This window comes from Passer domesticus, chromosome 1 (genome assembly GCF_036417665.1).
Source record: "Passer domesticus isolate bPasDom1 chromosome 1, bPasDom1.hap1, whole genome shotgun sequence".
NCBI classification, from domain to species: Eukaryota; Metazoa; Chordata; class Aves; order Passeriformes; family Passeridae; genus Passer; species Passer domesticus.
This window is the reverse complement of record NC_087474.1, coordinates 72,810,755-72,834,880: the sequence shown is the minus strand read 5'-3', so window position 1 is coordinate 72,834,880 and position 24,126 is coordinate 72,810,755. Positions and strand designations below refer to the sequence as shown.

Sequence of the window (24,126 nt, the reverse complement as noted above, 5' to 3'; positions counted from 1 at the left end):
AAATCTTCCCTTTATTTTAAAAATACATCATGCCCCCCTCTCTCTCAGTGGGATAATCAGGTGCTATGGCTTCTGCATTTGTTGGTATTCCTATAATTTTGGGAGTGTCCTTCCAGTTATTTGAGTGCCTTCTAGCAGTGCATATCCAGTGGAAGAAGAAAACACAATTATTATATGTGATTCTTGGAGTCTTTGTTACGTTTTCCTTGAAGCTTGTACCATCTGGGATTGTGGGACCAAGGGAAAAAAAAGCAATTAATTAAAATTTGGGGTGAAAAGACAATTTTTAGTCCCCATGATTCTTCTGAAAAAGCTCTGAAATGCTAATGCTTCAAAATGCAGAGGGTAAAAACATCAAGAACTCAAAAAAACCCCCAACTTCTTCTGAGTTAAACCAGTCTCATTATTTGAGTCTGTGTGTAAATCATGCTTCAGACTGAGTGCTTCAGATTACTGTTTCAGAGGTTTTCTAGGTTGTATTTTTGGTTGCATTTATGTTATGAATTACTTTATAGCTTGTTGGGGTTTTTGGAGGTGGGAGGTTGTGTTGTTTACATTTGTGGATTGATTGCGAACAGTTTCCCAGAGAATATTCAATATCTAAAATTTCAGCTGGGTTGATTAGCTGTGAATGCTCACATATGTTGTGTGGCTTTGTTCCAGTTCCTGAATTCAATGAGCATAACAACTGTGGCAGTCTGGATTTTGAAAAGTATTGATGGTATTTGGAAGGCACCAGTTTTCTTCAAGTCTCGTTGACAAAGACAGAGAGAGGGATAGGTCCCATTCAGGGACCTGAATGGAAAAGGACATAAGGACACTAATGACACTACCCTCTATTTCTTAGGTGGCTGTACACACTCTCCCAAACACAGATTCTTTTATGACCTTGAGCAGCAAAAGGGGTTGGTGCTGCCGCTCGCTGCTTTTTTCCAAGGCTTACTCAGCTGTCACAGGTGAAGCTCCAAGACTGAATTTAAGCAGAAGCAACAGTGGGATGTACTGGAACTACGGAGAAATGCTGTCATGAGCACAGATTTCTGCAGATAAAAATTATACTTCAAGCCCTGTAAGCACTCGTTATTCTTTGAACAAAAAGGGCTGTGTTTGTTAATTTTCTTTCTTGGGCATGATTGGCAGCCTATCTGTTGAGACAAAACAGAATAACAGCCAGGGAAAGGTTTATGGGTCAGAAGAGTAGGCAAGCAAATCTGCCCAGCATATGGAAGTCTGAATGTTGCAGCACACAGCATGGGACAGGCACTGCCTTCTTAACTTCCCAGGAATCCAAACATCAGTGCCATTCCTTCCGTCCAAAGGAAGAGACATTTGGCTTAAATGGGTGGGATCTAACACCTGTAATGAGACTATTTGTGGATGTGTTTCCTTTTCTGGAGCTTACACGCATATGTGTTGATAAATGATCTAAATAGTGAGTGTGTTCTAAGAGAGAGCAACCAAGAGCTTCGTATTAGAATCAGCAATGTTCTCCTTATTTCAGTGCAGAGCTAGTTGCATTTTCTTTTGTTCTTTCAACAGGTTAGTAATTACTGTTGCAGTAATTAGGCATGATGGAGAGTATATAAGACAATAAATGGTTATTCTGTGCAGTAGTGGGGGATATTTGGTGCCAAGCTTATTATTTTCAGTCAAAGCTAATTATCTCTATTATAATACATGACTCTCTTCCTTGAATTATGAGTGGGAAACTACTGAATAGATTTTATTTTTTTTCAAAGTGCCCTGAACCATGGAGAGAAATGAAAATTAAAAACAATGAAAAGCTTGTTAGACAATGAGACGACTCATCTATAAAGCTATTTCGGATAGAGGATTTTTTTTTCCCTCCTCTCTCGTCTGCAGTTATATAAATATCAAATGCTTATCGGGAAATAAATTGCTGCATTACACATGATATTGGTATAAAGGTTTAGTTCAGACATCAGAGAAACCGGTGTGGATTCAGAGGGCGGCAGGCAGGGAGCTGCATGGGCAGCGGGAGCGCTGGTGCTGGCTGAGGTCAGCCCTGGACCCAGCTGTGCTGCCCTCGGCCCGGCCGCCGTGAGCAGGGCATTTGCAGATGTTCCTATCCAGCGCCTTTGAGAAAGACTGGCTGCCCAGAACTGTCATCTGTTTTGCTTGTGTTTAGGGCCTGCCCTGGAAATCTGAGCAGGGAAGCAATGTCAGAAGGGATTATACCCTCTGGCTGGCTTACCTCGAGCGATAAAGCCGGCAGAGAGGGTGGCTTTGACTGCTGGGGTTTGTCTGCTCGGCAGATGCTACCCTGTCATTGATTAATAATGCAGCCGTCCCTGCTCCCCTTACATCATGGTTTCAATTTGTAGCGGTGACAAGCTGATCACCTTTCCCGTCTTAGCCGGCTTACAACATACCCAGGGTCTGCTTTGCCCCACACATCTGAATCATGCTGTAACTTGACCCCCTGACTGGTGAAACCCGTAGTAGAGCTGCAGCTCGCTGCCAGCGCCCACGGCCGCAGTTCCCCGGCTCCCGGCACCCCCGCTCCCAGCCCTTCCCAGCGCCAGCCCCAGTCGCCTTCCCGTGGGGTCTGGGCAGCGAGGCTCGGTGGGAGGATGTGGTACACAGCCACGCTTTGTCTGTGTGCACTGACAGCCACCGACAGCGTGGACAGCAAGGAGCTGGGAAGCGCGTCTGGGTTCTGTGTTCGCAAAGCAGAGCTCGTCAGGCTCTGTCGGGTGATTGATGGGGCAGTGGGAAAGGCAGCTGGTTGCTGTTGCTGTTTGCCGTGGAATGTAAATAGTCCTGTGTTATAGAGGGCATGGGGCAGGGAAGTGTTTCTCTGTGTGTGTGTGTGTGTGTGTGTGTGTGTGTGAGTGTGCAAAGTTCTGCCATTTCTTGCTTTCCACACAGACTTCCTAATTTTAAAAAAAATCTATTTTAATTGCATTCCCTACAGAAGAGAAGCAGTAAAGCTTTCCTGCGAATTTACAAGGCAGCTTTCCTTAGAAATTCTGTAGTGTGCTTTTCCATGTGCTACACAGCAGATGTTTGAAGCTGATCGGTGTCATGTGTTGCATTTTGCGGTACTTTAATACGTGCTTCTGAGAGATGAGCAGTACAAAGAGGAACCGAGACTCGAAGATGGATATAATTTTCACAGTGCTGTCTTTGGTTACTCCAGTAAAACCACATCAAACTATCGCTGTACTACACATCTGCAGTCTAGGCTAAAAGCTGCTTGATTCCTGGCAGAAATTTCATCCTTTACCTGCACATTAATTTTTCCAGCGGTCCCTTGCACCACACAAAACTCTCTTTATTGACTTTATAGATTTTCATACTTCTCATAAAACTGCAAATCAGACTTTCTCTGTTTTCTTTGGTAGTGGCATTGTTAAACAGAGATGATGTCACTGAACTGCTTTTTTGATTTTGTTTTAGTTATTTATGCTGCAATACAAGTTGTCTTTCTCAAATTAAGCATGATCTTGTGACCTCTCTGCAGGGAACTTACACAGAAGATTACTGTGTCTGATGTTCATCACTGTGCTATCCCAAATCTTAGTTCAGATCAGTGATTGCAATTTGAGAGCTTCCTTTTACAAGTGGCTAAGCTGAGCTACAGCAAAGATACTTTCCTAATTCACTTTCTTGGTGTCACTGAACATCAAGTTTGATGGAAATGAAAAATGCTTATCACTAAACTGTTCATAGATCCTGTAAGGCCGTAGCCATATATTCAACAGGAGTGGAAGAGAATTAAAAAAATAATAAAAACAGGAGCTATCAAACGTGTGTTTCAGATTTTTTTAATAGTGTCCCTATCAATTAAGATAGTGGGTGAGGAAGAATTCACATGCATTAGCATTCAATAATGTTTATTTACCTGAAAGAGGGTTTTAAGATAGAACCCTGGAGTGGCTAAAGGCAAATAATAGAAGCTATGTAAGAGCTACTAAGAAAACATTAGTACATAAAGTTAAGACAACACAGTCAGCTATACTTTAAATTGCATCTAAATGAGGATATAAAATATTTATCTGAGATGCAGGAGAAATGTAAGCCTCTTGATTTTCACAAGGCAAATATATCTTTAGCACAAACAGATGAAAATAGAGACAGTTTTAACATAATGAAATGTGTAGCATTCACTCCCTTCATTCCTTGGCCTGAGAATCCAAAATTTAGTGGCTAACAAGTAAATATTGTAAAACATAGTATTAGCTGATTAGATCTGGCAAGAAACAAAACTCCAGACTAGGAACCTGCAGTACCAGAGAGGAGGAAAATCCATTAAGCATACACAACCGTAACTCACAATGATAATCTTGTAGAGATGTGTCTGCAAACTGTAACTCAGAAAGCCAAACTAACCCATTTACAGCTTCCAACGTCTCAACTGAATACCTTTAGATGCTATTAGCCTATTTTTGTTTTATGTCTCTTTTGTAGTGGCAACTTAACTGTTTTAAAGTGTATCTCTGTGGGAATTGATGGGTTTTATTATGTATGTTTTTGTACTATAAGAAGGAGAATGATCGATTTTGTTTATGCTCATGCTGGTTGTTGTTGTTTGGCTGTGAGACAAGGTTGCTATCAACAGAAGGGATGAAGCATGAGGTAATGACTGCAACTTAAATGAGAACACTTGTCATACCTGCTTTTTGCCTGGACTGATCATCAAGTATCAGGGCACAGTCAAATGCCACGTGTGTTTTCTTTCATGTTTACAAACTGGCAAGCTTAATGGAAGGTAAACTTTGACATTTCTTAACAGTTTCCTTTGCCCTTGAAATCCAAGCTACTAGTACTGTGCTAAACTATTTAGGATCTACTGAGAGTCAGTGGAACAGTTTATATGTTCTAGTTAGCTTAAGTATTCCCTGACCTGATTCTCCTTTGCTAAGAGTGTATTTTGCTTGTTCCAGCCTTTCTCCACAGTCTCTAGGACCTGGGATTCCTGAAGGCCAGTCCTGCTACCAGATAAAGGCAGTGTTCAGCACTTTGGCCTTTTCCATATCCTGTGTCACCAGGTCCCCAGTCTTGGTGAATAATAGACTCACATTTTCCCTAGCCTTCCTTTTGTCACACATGCACTTATAGAAGCTCTTCTTGTTGTCTTTGATATCCTTCACCAGATTCAGTTACATTTGGGCTTTGGTGTAACTAACTTTGTTCCTGGGTGCTCAGAAAATGTCTCCATATTCCTCCCAGTTTATCCTCCACCCTCTGTATGCTTAATTTTTGTGCCTAAGTTGGTCTAGGAGCTATTTCTTTCATCCATACAGGCCTCCTGACATTTTTAACATTGTTGGGATGGACCTCTTTTGATCTTGGAGGAGATAGATGATTATTTAATATTATCCAGCTTTCTTAGGCCTCTCTTTCCTCCAATGCCTTATCTCATGGGACTCTTCCAAGCAGATTTTTGAGGAGGCCAAAGTCTGCACTCCTGAAGTGTCCAGTGTTTTGAGCATGGTTTTTGTCCTCCTCTCTGCCCTCAGGATCCTGAACTCCCCCATCTCATAATCTTTTCAGCCAAAGCTGAGCTTGACTTTCACATTCCCAATGAGTCTCTCCTTGTTGGTGGGCATGAGCAGCAGAAAATTTCTTGTCATTGGCTCTTGTCATTCATGCTCTCTAGAAACCTCCTGGATTGCTTATTGTCCTGATCTGTTGTCCCTCCAGCAGATATTGGTGTGATATAAGTCTCTCAGGAGGTCCAGGCCTGCAAATGTGATAATGAAGTTGCTCAAACTGTTGGGATAATCCAGTGAGGGAATGGAAAGAACAATACTGATAATAGAGAATTATGTTAGTGCAGAACTGTGGAAATACATTTTGTCTTGCATAGTGCCTGCTGAAAAGGTTACTACAAATATCCCTCTTTATACTGGAGACTTATTACCCACACTAGAGTTACTGTCCCCTTGGACCTGTGGCTCAGGTTCATGGAGATCGCTTAAACCTGTTCATGTCAGAAAAGAACCTGAGTGAACAAAGATTAAATATTTAAATACTTTCAGCCAACTTCACTCATTTTGCCTGAAGCACACTGGCTCCCTAGCAGGTCAGCTTGCTGTAACCTCTGGCAAGGGTGAGAGGCAGCTGGGAAGATCATCATCTTCAACTGGCATAACTAGGTCTGTAAAAGGACTTCTATCTTTGGCTTTTCTCCACTCTAGACATACTCTGTATATGACTAATTTGTTTTTTAAAAGAAAGCCACAGAACACTTACCCAAAAAATTCTGCTCCTGGTGCATTCCTGCTGAGAGGAAGACTGAGCTATGGTCTTGTCTTGGTCTGGGAGGTGAGAAATCTGATGGGGTTTGCAGTTATTGGTCTAATCTGGAGTGGAATGGCGAGTCAAGAATTATACAAGGAATGAGAGAAACACTGCTCAGAAATGAGACCTTCAACGTTTCCTTATACCCCTGAACCTGCCTGAATCTTGAACATTGGAATCATGAGAAAGAGACAACATTCGAAGAAGACAGAAAATAAAAAATAGAGAGGAAATGCTGTATTAACTGGAGTCTGTCAGATACAAACATGAAAAGACAAATGCTTTGTGAAAGGGTCTTAAATTTTTGCTCTTTTCCTTGACTGACAAGCAGTGCCACTAGCACCTAAAAACTTTATTCCTGGACCCATGTGGACCAGAAGTGCTAGTTTCTTCTTCTAACTTCTTGGCTAGCTGCAATTTGACAAGTGTTGTCTAAAGCTCTTATAATGAATATAAATTTTAATTTAGAAAAAAGTTAGTCTCCATTGATGGGACCATATCCCAAGGAGGATTGATAAAAATAGACTCAACTACAGGAGAATTCCTTCTCATGTTAAGGCAACACCTGGTACTGCTACACCAATTGCTGGATGGACAGGGACTTCCTGAGGAGTCTGCGAAATCTGATGTAAAGAGCTAAACTTCTCTGACAGAGATCCATGACAAATTGCCAGAGATGAGAAGAGAATCACCCAGGTATGTTCAAGCTCTGCGCTCCAGGCAATTGAGTACAGGGCTCTCGCTTCCAAAATGAACTGCTGAAGAGGAAAAAAGTCCTTCAGCTTCTGATATCTGTGACAAACTGGGCACATTCTGACATCCTAGTAACCATAATCCCCCTCTTGGCTTTTCTGCTTCATCTTTTGTGGATTGTGAATGCCACAGGCCTTAGAAGTTCAATTGCAGGTTTTCCATTGTGCTTCCACCACTGCCACCCCTACATCTCATAAAGCTAAATGTTTTTTCAAGATTTCCTTAAATTCTGTGTTGTAAACCAGAGAATGGTATGCTTTTTTTCATAATCCAGAAACTAGGTCTTAATTCCATACTGTAAGTCAAACATGCAGAATGGTAACAGCAGGTGAGGAGGTGCCTTAAGACACCCATCAGATGCAGATTTCACATAATTTCAGAGTTGGAAGTTGCTTTTTAATAGATTCGTGTGGTGGTACTAACAACGGATGTTGTTGCAGTTATTAAATACACATTCTATAATAATGGAAAATAAGCATAAAAGGGGTCTCATGTGAACCCAAGAGTCAATGTTGTTACAAGAGTGAGAAATAAAGGGAGAAGCAGTGAGTATTAAGAACCCATAATAACTCAAGCAACTGAGCTGTGCATTTCTGGATGTGTTGGAGATTTTCCACAGATATTTCCTATGGAAAGAATTTATGAATCAAAGCATAAGAGTTGTCCAGGGAAGATTGGTCCCACATGGATACTGTTGCTGTTTAAACTCATCCAAATCTTCAAAACTATTCACTATGAACAGATTGTATTCATAAGTACAGGAAGCATTTGCATTTAGCATAGCTAAATTAGCTGAAGCAGAAATGAACACACTCCATGTAATGTTTAACCAGAAAATAGAACAGTTGTATGGTCAGAGTGAGACATTTGGAAGGGGAAGATAGAGCAAGCCAAATTTTGCTCCTGGTTGGGTTTATCATAGGAGTGCAGCAACATTGTTCATAGCAAAACATGGCTGGATTAATTTGCTTTCTACTTGCATTGGCATTCTTGTCAGTTATTTTTTCCTACTTAGGCAGAAAGAAGAGCTGAAACTTCCATTTTTAGCATCACGGAAAATGGCTAAGACTATTTACTCTGAAGGGACCTATTTAGTATATATTTGAGGAAGGAGATGCACCATTTATCATATTTTATTTTAAATAATGCTGCTTGGGTATCAATACATTTCCCTCCTCTCTTTCCTCTTCAAAAACTCCAAAGCAATACTGTTCATAGGACAACTTTTGACTCAAGAGCATGAGGTTACGAACCACCCCAATTCTTGTAAAAGTAAGTAGGGTAAGAAAGGTTTGTGGATACCTTTGTATTCTCAGACAATAGTTAGCAATTCACATCACTGAAACTTCAGATTTAAAAAAAAGGACCTGGAATTTTCTTTTAGTTATCTTTCCTGGAATAAAAGTTTTGCAAGTAGCTTACCTGTGTTAGATAGATTGTACATCTTTAAGTTTATTAGATAACACACCTACACTTGCAAGAAGATTAAGGATGGGCAGAAATGTTACCAAAGTTTCATAATGCTTATGCAAATATTTTTTATCTAGAAATATCCCAAGTGCTAGGATCACTTTTGCTTCCCAGCTTCATCCTGGACAGATTCAGTGAAACACATCATATTTATTACCAAACCCTTGGAAATGCAAATATACCTCAGCTAAGAATTTTAGGAGTTAAACTCAACTTGTTTCGTTTGTTTGAAGCAGTATTCCCATGATTAGAAAGTTTACTGTTTGTTGTGAAGCGATGCAGAGATTTGTTCTGGAAGGTTCAAGGTTGAAGTCTTCCTGGGGTAGAAGCAAATGTATCTGATGCTGTCCAGCTCTGGTAGGTGTGTCAGTCACATTTTTAATACACCATTTGTCCAACACTGGGCATTTTCACTCAAGACTGAATATGCCACAGATTTTTACTGGCCAGGTCATCTTGAACCCTCTGGACCTATATGGATCCAAGCATATGCTAATGTCACATTTAGAGGAGTCAGAGGGTATATTCCTGTCCTGGCTCCTCCCTCCCTATAATCCCTCTTGCACTTTGATTTTCATGTCCACCATGTGAGCTACAAGGGAGTGGATGTGCCCAGTTCCCCTTGATCTGGAAACAAGGTGATTGGGACTGAAAGGAGCACTTCAGAGTGTGTTCCCACAGTCTCCACCACCTCGTGTTCAGTGTGGCTTTTCACAGTGAGGTTCTTACATGCTGATACAGCGTCATGGAGTGTTTACTGCTGTTGCAGTATGTTCTCTAAGACTTGGGATATCATCCAGTTCCTCTGGTTTCTCACTCCAGCATTTCTCCAAGAGGAAAAAGTGAAAGCCTGATATGGTAGTATTCAATTATTCTTACTGTACAAGGTACAAGCAAAACATCTACTGTTAATAATGGATGTTTTAAAACCATAAACTCGTTGTCCATATTCTTTAACAGTTGTGGAAGAAAGTTGATCTTTCCTGAAAATATTGAAGCAGATGGGAGCAGTGTGAATGCCAGAATAACCCTACAAATTCTACTAACATGAAACGGTTTTGGACAGTTCAGGACATCTGGAGTGAATATGGGAGAGGGAAATGAAAAATTTCTTGAATGTACTTAAAGGCTGAAATAGAATTACAGTGGCACAGACATGCAGAAACTGAATGAAATACACACATGGGTATGGCAGAAGGCTTAAAAGGAAGTCAGCCTGCTAGGAGCAGAACTATTTTTAGTCTCCTAATGAAGAAAGCAGCTGTATTTGAGAAAGGCAGTCACTCACTGCTTGGAAAATCAGCTGGAACTCTTTCTGGGTCCTGGTGTTCTGGTTGTGAGAGGAAAATCTTATGTGTAAGCTCTTTCAGCCCTGGAGAACCTTAAATGGCAGTCATCTTGGCTTTTGAAGCATAGTTGGGAGCTTCTTGGGAACAGATTCACAGACTTCTGTCAGAGCCCATGGTCACTCTGTGGTGTTCAACCATTCTTGGAATGAGCATTTCTTCAGGAGACAGCAAGGATCTGGCAAAGTGCTCTGAGATGTGCATTGAATATAACATTGAGTTCTGCCTTTTTTGTTTGTTTGGTTGTTGTTGTTGTTGTGTGCTGTGCAGCTTGTTATACAATGTTTATTTCCATTCTTAATTTCCCCAAAGCTTTGCTGGGGTGCACTAGGTTGTCCAGTTCGTTGTAAAAGCCCTGTTTTATTGTCTGTGTAGTGCTTGTGTTAGGTATGGGAATGGAAGAGAATCACTTTATTTTACTGCTCTAGTGAAACTTGAATTGTGAAAAATTGTGTGGCTGATCTTAATGTACTATCTTCTTTGTATAGAATAAGCCCTTTTGTAAGGTTTCTTTGGTATAAAAGAGAGAGATGTCTTTTTCTGTCATATTGCTGAGTAAAACAATCAAAGTGAGTTATGTGTCTCCTGGCTGTGACAAGAATGGACAATAGTTATCACCATGTCAAAATTATCAAATGTGCTTGCTGGAAGTAGAAGAGACAACTTGATTTTTCTGCTGACTTGAGGAACCATTTCTGAACTAGTTAAAGTAGGTGCATCATAAGAGCATGAATTGAGAGAAAAGGGATTTTAGCTTCAAGCTGGTATTGGGGAAGCCTGACTACAGCCATTTGCCTGAGATGGCCTGGCATTTTTCAATGAGAGGATGAGATTAGTGAGGAGGGCAGCTTGGGTTTGAAAACCTGCTTCTGCAAGTGGTCAGTCATTTTGAGTCAATGGTCACCTGCCCAAACCATCAGGAACTGAATAAGATCTCAAAGGTGGGAGGAAGGCAGGATGTGGAAGAAATGCCATGGAGAGGAAGCTGGAACCTGGACTTCACAGGTATCCCTGCCCCTGGGCAGGTTTGTCAGACTTCTTCAGTCCAGCTCCCAGCCTTGCATTTGGTTTCTTTAGAAATATATTTTTTCTTGTCTGTCACATCCTTTAATACATGAAGTGTCTTACACAGTGGGGAGCCATCTTGTATGTAGCTACATGAATCCTCAGAAACTGGAAGGAAGGGAAGGGGCTGTATGTACCTGATCTCCTTTTGTAGTAAGACTGTAGTCTGGAAAATAAGTCAGTGCTCTCAGCCTCTTCCCATTTGCTTGTGACCTGCCAAGTGTTGCAGAAGACTGTCCCTCTTTGATTCCTGGCACAGTTTCTTGTCCCTAAATCTGCTTCTGCTTGAGCAATATAGTTTTAGAAGATAATCTCAAAGTATTGAAAAGTGGGAAGATCATTGACTGAATTGTATAAGGAGCAAATACGTGAGTATTTATTCTGGCATCAATCAGGCAGCTTGGGGACAGTGACCCTGCTAGAGAGGGAGCAGGAGCCTCCTTGCCTGACTCAAGGGCAGTCAGTACCACAGGTCTGACCACAGCCTTGCTTTCTGACACAAATACCTGAAGTTCTTAGATGGTTTCAGTAGAGCCTGTTTTGCATAAACCATTTCTATTTTCCCATTACTCATACGTCCCTTTGTTAATAACATAATGTAAATAATTCTCTGCTGGATTTGGCATTCATTTAAACAGGTGTAACACTAAAGCAGTCGTAATTGGTTTCGGTGTTCCCAGCCTTCTCTCCGGCTGCAGTTTCCAAAGGAGTTTACTTGTTTTTGCTTTTGAAGGTTCATTATTACCATAATTCACTCATCAGTCTGCTGCTTTTCATGCCAATTCATTTTTATAACCTGGTAGGAAGCAAGATGAAATGTTTTAAGCTGCATCCTAAGGTTATTCTTTGAGTGGCCGGTATTTTAAATGGTTGGGATGGGCATTGGCAAAAAGAGGTTTGTGATGTTTACAGTCTTCAGGAATCTGTGTAAAAGTGAAAAAAATGCTTATCCTGATTCTGTATAAATACCACATCCAAAGCACACCTGTCTTCTGCCATGTGGGCCAGCTAATTGGTTTTTGATCTATTTTTACTGCTCTTAGCTGAAAGGCAATTTTTTTGTTAAATTCCACAGAAAGCTCTAGAGCTGTTTTAGGGGTTTGTTGCTGTGAAAAATAGCCGTGGTTCTGTTTTTTTAAAAAGCATTCTCAAGGAATAATTACAATGATTGAGAATGCTCCTTAAAAAAAACCCAGAAGCATGTACATTTTTCATAGCTACACGTCTCTAAAATGTCTTTGTGGGTTTCTTCACATATTCAGGAAACTTTTAAAAATAAAATGGAGCAAATCTATCTCGGAGCTTGGCAACAGCTGAAGTTTATATTTCACAAGTATCTGAAAATGGGTTCCTCCCCATTTGCAGACACAGATGCCAAAGTTTTAAACTGACAGTGCAAAGTTTATATTGCAAGCTTTGTAAAGGCACAAAGCAGCATTTTTCTGCTCTGTGCCAGTCCTGCACTTATGCATGGCTGGGGTGAGGCCTTGTTGGACAGTGATTATTATTATTGTTTATGAATTCTTGGCCTTGTGGTCGTGCAGAGCAGCAAGTCGGCATTGTTGAATTGGGAACTGTAGACATGAAAATAGCAAAAAGGTTGCCCCTGCTGCTAAACTTCTGGCAGTATTTTGTGTTCCATTCTTGTCTGTATTAAAACACAGAATGTAGTGAATGGGCCAAACCCTGAAATCCTTATTTGGTTATTATGAAAAGATAGAGAAAAGGCTGTAATTCATTAGAAGAGAGATGAATAAGAGACTGCAGAGAAGGTCTGTGCAAGGTAGCTCAGAAGTTTAATTTCTCTGGTGTTACAACCCAGTAACACAGGGGCTGTCTGAGCACAGCAAATGGGGGTTCTATCAGAAGTTAAACTGTCCTCATGCTGAGGCAAACAGAGCATTGATGTAAGGAGATGCCTGCTGCTTATGTGATATGTCTAAGCATGTGTGTGCAGGGCCAATTGGAAAAGCTGGGGAAATTCATGCCCCTGCAAAGATGTCTCAGGTGGAAATTATTGCATGGGATGCTCCTGAAACCAACTATTTAAAGATTAATTCAGAGATTTTTGTAATTTTTTTTTTGTTGTTGTTGTTACTGGGAGCACAAAATACCTGTTACCTATTACTTCAAACAAAAGGGGTACAGGAAAGGGAACAAAACCTGTTGTTCCAGCAGCAGAGCAGTTACTAAGTGGCAGGTCATTAATCCCACTTCAGTATATTGCTGGGAGCAGCAGGAGTTACAGATGTTTGATTACATCATCACAGTATAGTCTCTGATGATGGTGGTTTGGGTTGTTGTAATCCCACAGAAATTATACTTTGGCTTCAGTGCTTTGGCCTGCCTGAGCATGACTGATTGTTATCTGCTCTTCAAGATTAGCTGAAAGTGCCTAGCTAAATGCTCTGAACTTTGTGGGAGAAGGGGGTGAATCTGGGGGCCAGGTCTGTGAAAATGATGCACAAAAAAAGGCTGTTGTGTTTACTCCCTCATTCTCCCCGGCATAAATGGAAAAATGAGAGCAGTGCACAGCTCAGCCTGTCTGCTTGCTATACATTCAGCTGCTTAACTCCTGGCACAGGCCACTACAACCATGGTAGTCTGCATTTCAGCAAAGGCCAGAGGGTCTTGTAAGTAATATTGGGATGCAAGTTCTTGTTCCCTGCTCCCCGCTTTTTACGTCAGATGCTGAATGAGTCGCACGTGCAGGTTTGTGAGGGGGGTGGTTCAGCTGCTCTGCCTCACACTCCCCAGCCCTCCCTGATCTCGTGTCCCAGAGAATCTCGAAGATAATTTTAGTAAGAGGCTGTTCTGGGCGCCCTTTGGCTCATCTGTTTACAAAGTCACAAAGTCTCTTCTCATTATTTTTCAGGGATCAGAGGGGACAAAAGTTTAAACATTAGCTCAGTTATTTAAACCCTGTGGCAATGCCAGTCTGCTTGGCACATAGTGTTGAATCTAGTGATAAGATATTCAACCGACTAATGACCCTCGCAGAGTTGTAAGAAATATGCTGATTAATTCTCTGCAAGGGATAGGAGGGACAAAGCTTCTTCTATGTTTTATGACAATTGCTAGTCAAAAAATCTGCCAAAAACCTGGGCTTAGAGATCTATGCTGTTGCCCTCCAGCAAACCCTGGTTTCCCGGAGTCTTCTGGAGTATTCCTAGATAAGCAGAACGGCAGATGAATAACAAAATTTAAAAGCAGTTCCCCGGTAAAAGCTTTGTGCCTGAAAATATTTTCTGGGATAAAATTATACATTTGTCCACTAGATGGCTTTTCTCCCCCTGCCTGTGACTTGATAGAGCAATTGGAATTAACCAAATGTATTCTATTTAAAATGTTATTACTTACAGATGAAATAATATATTTGTTGCACTTTGGTCAACATTTTCTATTTACAAAGAGCATGCCGGGCATATATATCCTGTGATGTAAATTTTCCAAGGTGGAATAAATCTTATGTACTTTGGCACAGAGAAAAATGCAAGTTGTTTTACCAAATTGTTTGCCAACAAACAATGTTTGCTTATTATATGAAATTATCAAAGACCACGGGGCACATTCTGTGTTTGTTAAGTCTCTAGCAGTGACACTGAAAAAATCATGTAAAATCTTCCAGACCTTGTTTTGGTTTGATTGGGAGATTTTAGGAATCAGAGGAGTTCCTCCCCTTACCCACCCAGTTTGTAGTATAATATTAATTAAGGATGTTTGGAAGCAAATTGAGGTTCTGCAATCATTATAATTAAGTAGGACAGATGGACAGAACTCCACATTATGTGGCTTAAGCCAAATGAAATGGCTTGCCAAAAAAAAAAAAATTGTGCTATTTACATTGAGAAAAGTCTCAGTTTTAGTGATTGTGTGAGTCCCTCTGATCACTGATGAGATATTAGCAGGGATATGCCTTTCCTGTTGACTTTACCACATGGATGAGATAGTGGTCAAGAGACAAGTACCCTGAATTAATAAAATATGTGGTATTCAGGTTATGATAACTAAAATATAATAACACATCCCAACAAGTATTTTATTATTACAGTATTTAATCTCTTAAAAAAATAACATGGTAAAATTAAAAGTAATCACCAGGCTGATGTTCACCATTTCACTGAAGAAAATAAAAGAGAATTGATATGATTTTCTATTAAAAAATTGTGCTCAAGAAACATACTTACACCAACGAGTCTGATGTGGGTAAACAAACACTAGATGAAGATGAGTGAACCAGCATTTGGGATCTGGGGGATTTCTGCAAGGAAATTAATGCAGAAGCCTGCTTGGAGATGCAGTTCCTCCTTTATGGCTAGTGAACAAATATGGCTATTTGTTCAGTGGGAAGCTCTCATTTTTAGCTTTTGAACCAGACCAGCTCCATTTTTTTTTCCTGTCAACTTCCTGATAGTCACGGGAGGAAAAAAGAAGTAGTTTTCTCATTTCAGCATCCCTCGTCCTCCTCCTTGCTTCTCTGGAAGATGAAGCAAGCAAGCTATTTCTGTTACTCATCTTTTCCTTCAGCATCCTTCCTTCAGGATCTTTCTCTCTTGTGAATAATTCCATTTCTGTCCCCATTACCAGCTTTTTTAAGATTCACCTTAGGGGGTTGTTGGGTTTTCCCTGCTGGAGAATAGGCTGGGATCTTGGTAATCTCCATCAGTAGGTGCTGGCTGGTAGCAATGGGACGGAGGAGCAGAACAACAACTACAGTTATTTCTCTGGAAAAACTTCCTGGATTCAGGAAGCCAACGTTGCTACAGTTTGCACTCAGTTTAAGCTTGGAAAGGCAGTTTTTGCTGCCTTGAAGTTTGTTTTCTCTTTTTCTTAACGTAAGCTTAGATTATGTGAGGATCCATGACCGAGACCAGAGTACACACTTGCCAGGGAAATCTTGCAACTGCAAAGCATATGAGTGGATTTTTAAGCCCCATTTGACTAATACCAGAAGGATTAGCATGCTATTTTTTTTTATGCCAACACAAGAAAAACGTCATGTGCTTTGAACCGAAGGGTTACATTTACTTGGGTGGTGCTAAACTGAGGTGATGCAAGTCACTATGTTAAAAGCCCTGGTATGCTCATGGCCCTGGGTCATGGAGATCTTCAGGCTGAGCCAGCAATTGTGCTTCCTGTCATGAATGAATGGGGTGCAGGAGCAGCTCCTTTGGCTCTGAGAGAGCTGACATTGTGAGTGCAGGAAGTGAGAAACACTGGCTAATCCAGTGGCGGTCAGCTAAGCACTTTGGTCAGAAATGGTAACACACAAGCTTAGATCTTTGAGCCTCTAAGCTACCTTCTGCTTCCAGTTACAGCAGTATAAATCCATTGACTTCCCTAGCATTCCTACACCAGCCTTATTCCAGTGCTCCCAATGGCAGAGTTGAGGCAACTCAAGTGAGGAGAGAGAGTGGTGGCCAGAATGTACTCTGCACTTTCACTATGCACACTTTCAACCATTTGGCTTGGTAGAGGATGTTCTTTCTGGCCACCAAGAACTGTGAGGCCCCAGTGAACCCTCAGTAGCACTTCTGCACATGCATCAGTCAGAACTGACATGGAAACCCTTTGAAGAATTGTGTTTCCTGGGCTGTTGGGGTCCACTCTGGCTATCTGTAGACCCTTGCCCACACGATACTTCATAGATGAAGACAAAAGATTGAGAAGCGCTCCTCTCCACATGGGAAACGTTGTCCTTTATTCCAAGCCACACATCAGGTGGACAAACCCAAGGGAGAAAAGAGGGCGTTCCCTGGTGGCAGGGAGCTTTTATATCCCAGGATGGGGACAGAGAGAGAGGTCCACAGCCAATGTGATACAGTGAGGAGTGGTGAGGGGAGGGATAACCCAAGGGAGAGACCACCAGGGGGTACCGGGGTAGGTGAGGGAAAGACCATGTGATGGGAGAAAGGGGTAACAAACCCTGTGATATAACATAAGCTATACAGTGCAATATAAAAGTATTCTGTGCAAATTCCCAGTCACCCAGTGCAAGAGAGCAACTAAACTGGTGCACCACAACAACCCTTCTCTAGCATGTCAGGATGTGTGTGCCACTGAACATACACTAGTAACGATCCCATTTTTTAGCTCTGCCCTACTCCAGTCTAGCTACCTGCTGATCATAGCCAGAAGAGACCATGTGAAATCCTCTAAGCCTAACTAGAGTAGTCCAGAAACCATATTAAAAACAATTTAATGGAAGAAAAGCTTTAGCTCAGTTTAAAAATTGTCTGGGAGGTGGTGTGTAGGGTTCCTGTCTCTGACACAGTGGGTTTCTGGAAAGCTGTGAGGCCACAGCTTTTGCCAAGTGCAAAGGTAATTGGGAAGAGCCAGGTCGTGCTAGTCTTCAAACTTACTGCAGCAGCAGATCCAAGAGGCAATAAATAATAGCTTAGCACTCAGTCTTACCTGTGCTGATCTTAGAGAACTTGGCATAAGGAAGCAAAGGTTGACCGAAGTCACCTTTAATCCACCTTCAATCTTAGCATTGGCCAAAGATCTCCCTTAACCAGTGCCAGTTTACTGGAGTTCTGCAGCACTTGTTCAAAAAAACCCCAAACTCGGTCACAGCAAGTGCTCGGCTGGAGGCAGGCAGCTCATGTATAAACCAGGTATGTTAGCTCACAGTTCTTCTGAGCCACTATGCACCCCTGTAAAGACCATGCTGAGGTGCTTTCAACTTCTTCACTGGGCCTTTGATCTCTGCCAGCTTTGTGCATTCTTCTCTCAAAGAAAAATGGTTTTTACCACCAAGGAAATCTGTAAAAGAGATGTTACTAACTCAAACACCTTCACTCTGTAAAGGAAATGTAGATTCAATTCCTTTTGTGCATCTGAAATGCTGCTGCCAAACCTGTGCTATGAAAGGTGAGGGAAAACATAGAACGCTAATAAAAAATAATTGGTGACACAAAGCAAGAAGATGTGCATGTCACAGATGATAAATTTGGCTCTGCACTGAACATAAAAGGGTTTGCCAAAGTTTTTGCCTGTCTTTTCAATTCAGGGGTTTACAATGTCAAAAGTAGCCGTCCAGGTTTGATTTCAGGTTGGCCCAAACATGGAATGACTCTGCTGACCTGTCCAAGCACGGGACCTTGGACAGACCTCAGGTTGATTTTTCTCTGAGTAATCCCAGAGACCATCCCCTCTTCAGACAAAGATTTCAAACACATAGGACTTGCTGTGGCTGCCCTGCAGTATTGGATCAGCTTCATCAACACAGTATCACCCTGCTGTTGTATCTTTCCTTTTAACCCTGCTGAAAGATTACAGCGTTTGTTCTCTGGGTTTGATGTGATCTGGTTTTGCTTACACCCTAATGATCAGCCATGAAAAAACTGGGTGACATATACTTGTTATGAATTAGTAAATGCTGTTAGTTAAGCTTCTGAATGTGTGTTTAATTTTCAGGTGGATGCCTAATTACTCTGTGACCTGTTTAGCACTGGAGACTCATTCCTTTCAAAGACTGGAGAAAAAAAAGATGTTACATCCAAACTGAAATGAAAAACACAAAGGACTTCTTTTCTGTATCACTTTAAAAAGATTTCTGAACAAATTTATTTTCAAAGTAGTTTGCTCTCAGTCCTGAAATGATAACTGCCAGCAGCTGGCTGGGCTAGTCTGAAAAGTAATAAAACTCACATGACCCAAAATTGTACAATACTGAGACCATTTGTAACTACAGCTAGAGTTATTTGTCATTCTGGAAAAAAATAGTGAAGTGTCTGGGGGTTTTCTTTGTTACAATTTTTCTTAAAAGGGATTTTCTTTTCCAGAGGCAGCAGCAGAAGGGATTTCTGTTGGTTACAGGTTTTTTTTCAAAGCTTAGTGATAACAAACAAGCAATGCAATTTTGGCAGGAAACTATTGCAGCCCATGTTAGAGAATAAATTGTCCCTTTGATGATGTACTGAGTGATAACCCTTCTTGGATTTATAGATTTTTCTGTCTATTTGCATAGAAAGTCATTACAGCATGCTTTTAGCTGATAACAGTAGCACATCGTGGCATGTTTCTGCATGTCTCACAACTCCCAGGACAAGCTATTGACCAGGTAGGTCACTTCCAGTGGAGCAGACAGTCATTTTGTGCACTCTTTCTTGGATGGAAGATAAGCCTTTTTGCTAGTCGTTGAGGTTCTGTCTCCCCTCTCTCTTTGCAGAGTATGGTACCCTCAGAAATCTCTCTCTTCTTTTTGTTTAAGATTTCTAGTCTGAAACATCACAGGGAAAGAAAGAGAAGAAGGAAAAAGCACAGCTTTTTAAATGGAGGAAAGTCATTCCTCTTACTTGCCAAATTCAAAAAAAGCAATGCTTGTCCAGCTCTGCTGTTTCAGTGTTGATTTCAGTGCTAAAAATGATGCATGCCTGTTATATTGGAGTGGATTTCTCCAGAGAGCATATTTTCATTCAGATTCATGTAACTATTGACCAGGAACAAGGTTAAATTGAGCCTGTTTAAAAATTAACCCGTTTAAAAAAAATGAATTACATAACGCTGTGGCACTCTTCAGGCAATCCTTTAGCTTTCTAGCATCAAGTCATCTCTGATGGTGTGCAGGCTGCTTTTAAAGGCAAAGCGTTCCCAGCACTTCCTATGCCTGGGAAGTTCTGTGTTGTTGCTTGAAACTGGAAATTCTCTGATGGTCTTTTTATTGTTGTAGTGTGGAAATGAATATGCACACTCCTTTCTGCATTTATTTTCCTGGACACCATTTTTTAAAAATACACCTTTAAATGTGCCCGTTCTTAATTCCATGCCCCTAAAACAGCTCAAGTATGTTGATACAGGAACACAGGGATACAGGAAAATGCAGGAAACTGTAAGTGCTTTAGGAATCCTCTCTGTCAGCACAGCTACCTTCAAGGCTGTGTTTTGACTGTCAGAGCAGGGGCAGGTGACAGAACCACCACGTTAGGAGGCAATAATCCAAAGCTCGTAGTAAATTTAAATCCCCTGGTTCAGAATCAGCTGTGATTCTAGCTGTCAGGAAAACAGAGCTCGGTAAGGGTTAGATCTCTTCTCCTACTGTATTTTCATTCGGGTTAATGTTTAAGCCGTGCCGGTGGCTGTGCCCAGGAGAACAGTGGGTGCTTGTGGAGCTATAAACGGCGGAGGGAGCCCGCCCGCCGGCCGCGGGAGCCCGGCGAGCCCCTCGGCTGCCGCTGCCCCGGCGCCCTGCGCGCTGCGGCTCCCCCGCTCGCACCGGCTCGCTCATTGGCCGCAGCTATCGCCTCCTCGCAGCCGCTGCTGCTGACAGGGTATCTCTCCTCGGCTGAGATTACTGCGTATGACCTACTTTGAAAATGGTGTGAACCAAGGTTCACAAATTGTCTTGGAAGGGTGCCACGAGGTTGGTGTGCAAACATGCGCGGGCTGGGAGGCTTCTGGCGGAGCAGAACTGGCTGTCTCCGTGTCCTTCCAGATGCAGCCCGCGTTCCTCTGCCAGCCCCGGCTTCACAATCCATCTTTGTGCTCTCGAGTGCGGCATATTGATTTCCCGAGCAGGCCTGCTAGGTTAGAGAGCCTCTGGCCAATAAGTCCTCCATGCCTTTTTGCTCTCAAAACAGCTGAAGTAGTAATAAAGATGAATAAAGGGCTTCAGGCTGAGCTGTCAGCCGAAGCCTAGCAGTAGTAGTAGTAGTAGTTGTAGTAAAAGCAGTAGTAGTGGTATCAGAATACAAGTCACAAAGGAGAGCTAAGCAGTGACATTTTCTTTATACGGTTCATCTGTTTACTCTAATCCGATTGTTTATAGTGTAATGTAAACTTACAATTACCAAAGCTGCTTTCCCTGACAGATGAACAGTTTAACCTGTATGCCATTCCAAAATACTGATAAAGGAGAACATTCCACAGAAAGGAACAGCCTGGAGTATTGCAATCTGAAAGCTGTACAGGTCTGGGATTTTTTTTCCCCTTCATTGTCTCCCTTATATAAGATCTGTGCTGCAGAGGAAAGTTTCCACAGACACAGAAAGATCATACACAGTTTCAAATCTACTTGAAAGATAAGGATTTTTTTTTTTTTAATCCCCTCCCCAAGGCTAATATGTTACATACCTACTCAGCACAGGGCTGCCTGTTATCTGATAAGATAATTAGCGTCAGACACGAGAAGAAGCATATGTACTTTTAAAAGGAGCATTACTGAACGTTCACAGAGAGAGTTAAAGAGCACACTTATCAGAGCTTTTCCAGGCAGAAGACTTGTGCAAGTATTTGACTTTGGGTCAAGAAGTCCTTTAATAAATTAGCAATGCAAATGTGTTTTACTTTATACATGTGGAATTTAAGTGTTTGGGACAGTCACAATAGAGCACTTTGGGGCTTTTTACAGATTTAACATGGGCCAAGAGTTCTAACTCGGACTCTGAGTATTTTTTTTTGTTTGTTTGTTTTATCCTCTGTAAAGACATCTGTTCTACATGGCTCTCCATCTTGGCTGCAGTTCAATTTTCACTGACTTCCATGAGCTCCATTATGAAACCCAAGTGCAATCCTCTCTTTGCACCAGGATCAGCCTGTGACTCCTGAACAGACCTGAAGCTTACAAATGCCCTCAGCCACCCCTCCCAAAGCACATGGCTATGGTGAGCAGCCACCACTTTGAGGAAAGTACACCTCATTCTCCAGCTTGCCCCTCCCCTGCCGATTGAGTCACAAGCCCTTGAAGCCATCCTTTAGTACTTTAAAAATAGAGAAAGCTGAGACAAAGACCTCTATCAGCTCTAAAAGCTGAACAACCACTGATGCTTACCCTACATGAGGTGGTCTTTGCCAGCTGTTAAACAGCTCAACTAATCCATTGATCCACGGTGATTGAAAGGGAAGAGGCAGGACCTGAAATGAGAACTTGCCATCTTGCATTTGTGGGTTCTGTTTTTGAAGCAGCTGGCCCAAAGGCAGGAGCTCCTGTCCAAGCATGCCTGGTGGATCTGCTGCAACAAACCCTTCTGGCCTGACAGTTGTAATAATAAATCCCATAAATGAGCTGACATTTTGGCCTGGCAGGGCCTTTCGTAAGCCTCAGCTGGGAGCAATTATTTAATGAAAAATTTTAATAGATTAATAGTGTGCCCATGAGTTTGTATCATAGAAGGCACTGGGTTGTTTTTAGTAATGGTTGTTTTCTTTTAATAGCATATGTGGAGTTTCTGGGGGATGTGGCAGTGTTCCTCACATAAAAAAGTGGGGATGGGACTTGGAGAAATGTGCGATGTCCTTGTTGCTTTCACCATTTGGTGTGACTGTGCAAGGTGTGATGGCAAGCAGGGGAAACTGCAGCCAAAGCAGGGGTTCAATTCTGGTCCCTTTAACAGGAGAGGGAGAAGCATTTTCAGCCTAGCCCAACAGGAGCACAGGTTGTAGCAGGTAGGAGCATCAACTGCATGGGAAATACTTCTCCTCAGAATGTTTTTCCAATTAATTTCAAAGGAAGAAATGGTCACTGATGAAGGGAGGAGGAAAATCCTTCCCACCTCATAAGTCTCGTTAGTCTGATGGAAATATCTAGTGCATCAGCTGGTCGTGCTTTGCTGTTTAAGCAATCAGCCATTCTGTTGAAGGAGCAGATTGTAAAAAGCATGTGGTTGGAGTGGTATAAAGCAGGCCAACCCAACATTTCTTTTGTGTTGCCTTTTGTTTTAGAAAACTTTATGGAGTAACAGCACAGATCAGGGAGACAGAAATACATCTGCTGCCAGGCATGCTCAGCCTTCAGCTCCTGGTCTTCTGTCTCCTCCCAGTTCTTCCCAGAAATGAAAGAAGGCTTGAGCAGAAGACCTGCAAGACAGTCAGTGAGTACCAGTGTTAAAAATATTGCCTGACACAGACATGGATGCAAAGTACTGCAATGTACCTTTCCACTGCCAGATGTCTACTCATCTGATGTTGCAGAAGGAGCTTAATATTGCTTTGTGTACCTCAGCTGACGCTACTCACCTTGTCACATCATTTGTATGAGGTGTTTTTGTTTCACAGCCTCTGCTGAAACATCCCAGGCACTCAAGCTAAAGTAGCAGAAGCAATGTAACATGGTCTCTCCAGGTTTGAGCAAATGAACATGGAAATGGGGTATTTGGGGATTCAGTAAATGGAGGTTTGACTTGAATCTTCCATCTAATCTTCCAGATAATGTGTGGTCTGGTAAGCTTCATTCATGGATTCGTCTTTCAAAGAGTGAGATCCTACAGCTACCTCTCAAACTTTAGCTGTCCTCTGCTAATCAAGTTGACAAAAATTAATCTCTAGCATCAGCTGTGAGGCAGCCAGGAACTTGATCCCCGTTACTGAAATTTCAGGGTAGTACAGGGTGCTGTTACTGCCCTTGTAACTTTTGCCAGTGAAAAATGGTAGTGCATAATTTTTCATTGGATCACTCTTGATACTTGATGCTGTAGACCATCAAATGCTGCTAAGATGTATGAAGGAACTGTGCATATCAGAGGAAGCTCCTTGAAAGCATTCTGTTCCTCCTCCTAAGGTGGAGCTAGAGGAGTCACAAGGAGCAGTTTTCCTGTTTCCAAACTCCTCATCTCTGGAAGCTGACAAGGCTTCTTCCATGCACATGTGAAACCATTGGAGAGCTGAGGAGATCACGTGGGGAATTATAGTGCCTGCTTTTCTGTAGATGTTATCTAAATTTTCATATTCATTATTGCAAGCATAATTATTGCCTTCCCCTAATTATCTCAGTAGGTGCCTGAAGCTGACGATGCACTGCGGAGCAAGTGGCCAGAAGTGAACCAGACAAGTCAAAGGTACCATTTGTGTTAAACAGCTGTATCAGTGTTGTTTGAAAATCACATGTAAATCAAATTGATCATGCTAGCTAAATACAAATACATGTATTTGCAAATACAAAATCAATTCCTAAAAGATTTAAGCCTAAACCAAACCAGACATGGTTTTGCACTGAAATATGAGAATGCCTATGTCTTCTACACTGGTTTAATCAAAATGGATTTAAAATTATGCCTTTAGAAAAACCAGGATATTTTTCCTAGCAGTTTAGATCTAGATGATGACTGTAGAAGCAGAGGAGTGCTTTGAAATTCTTTGTTTCGTAACTATTCCAGGTGCTGAGGGCCTTTGTTAGACATTTGTTGTACCTTTGTGAACTTTTGGGCTTTAGTATTTGCCTACAGAATATGCACAGAAATAGGAAAACTCCATCTCCATTTCACAAGGACCAGACTGTTGTCTTTGT

General features: G+C 41.7%; 1 protein-coding gene across 29 annotated transcripts in view; it reads left to right on the top strand.

Moving 5' to 3' along the window:
- Positions 1 to 24,126, top strand: part of ATXN1 (ataxin 1) — a 344,115-nt gene that overhangs the window by 75,837 nt on the left and 244,152 nt on the right. For 23 of the 29 annotated variants that reach the window (XM_064423970.1, XM_064423906.1, XM_064423932.1 and 20 more), the window contains exons 1-3: positions 21,335 to 21,508; positions 22,566 to 22,714; positions 23,613 to 23,677. The gene's annotated coding sequence lies outside the window, so the exon portion shown is untranslated. Of the gene's footprint in view, positions 1 to 20,739; positions 20,816 to 21,330; positions 21,509 to 22,565; positions 22,715 to 23,612; positions 23,678 to 24,126 lie in introns of those variants that run through there. The other 6 variants (XM_064423954.1, XM_064423939.1, XM_064423786.1 and 3 more) reach the window with 3 other exon arrangements.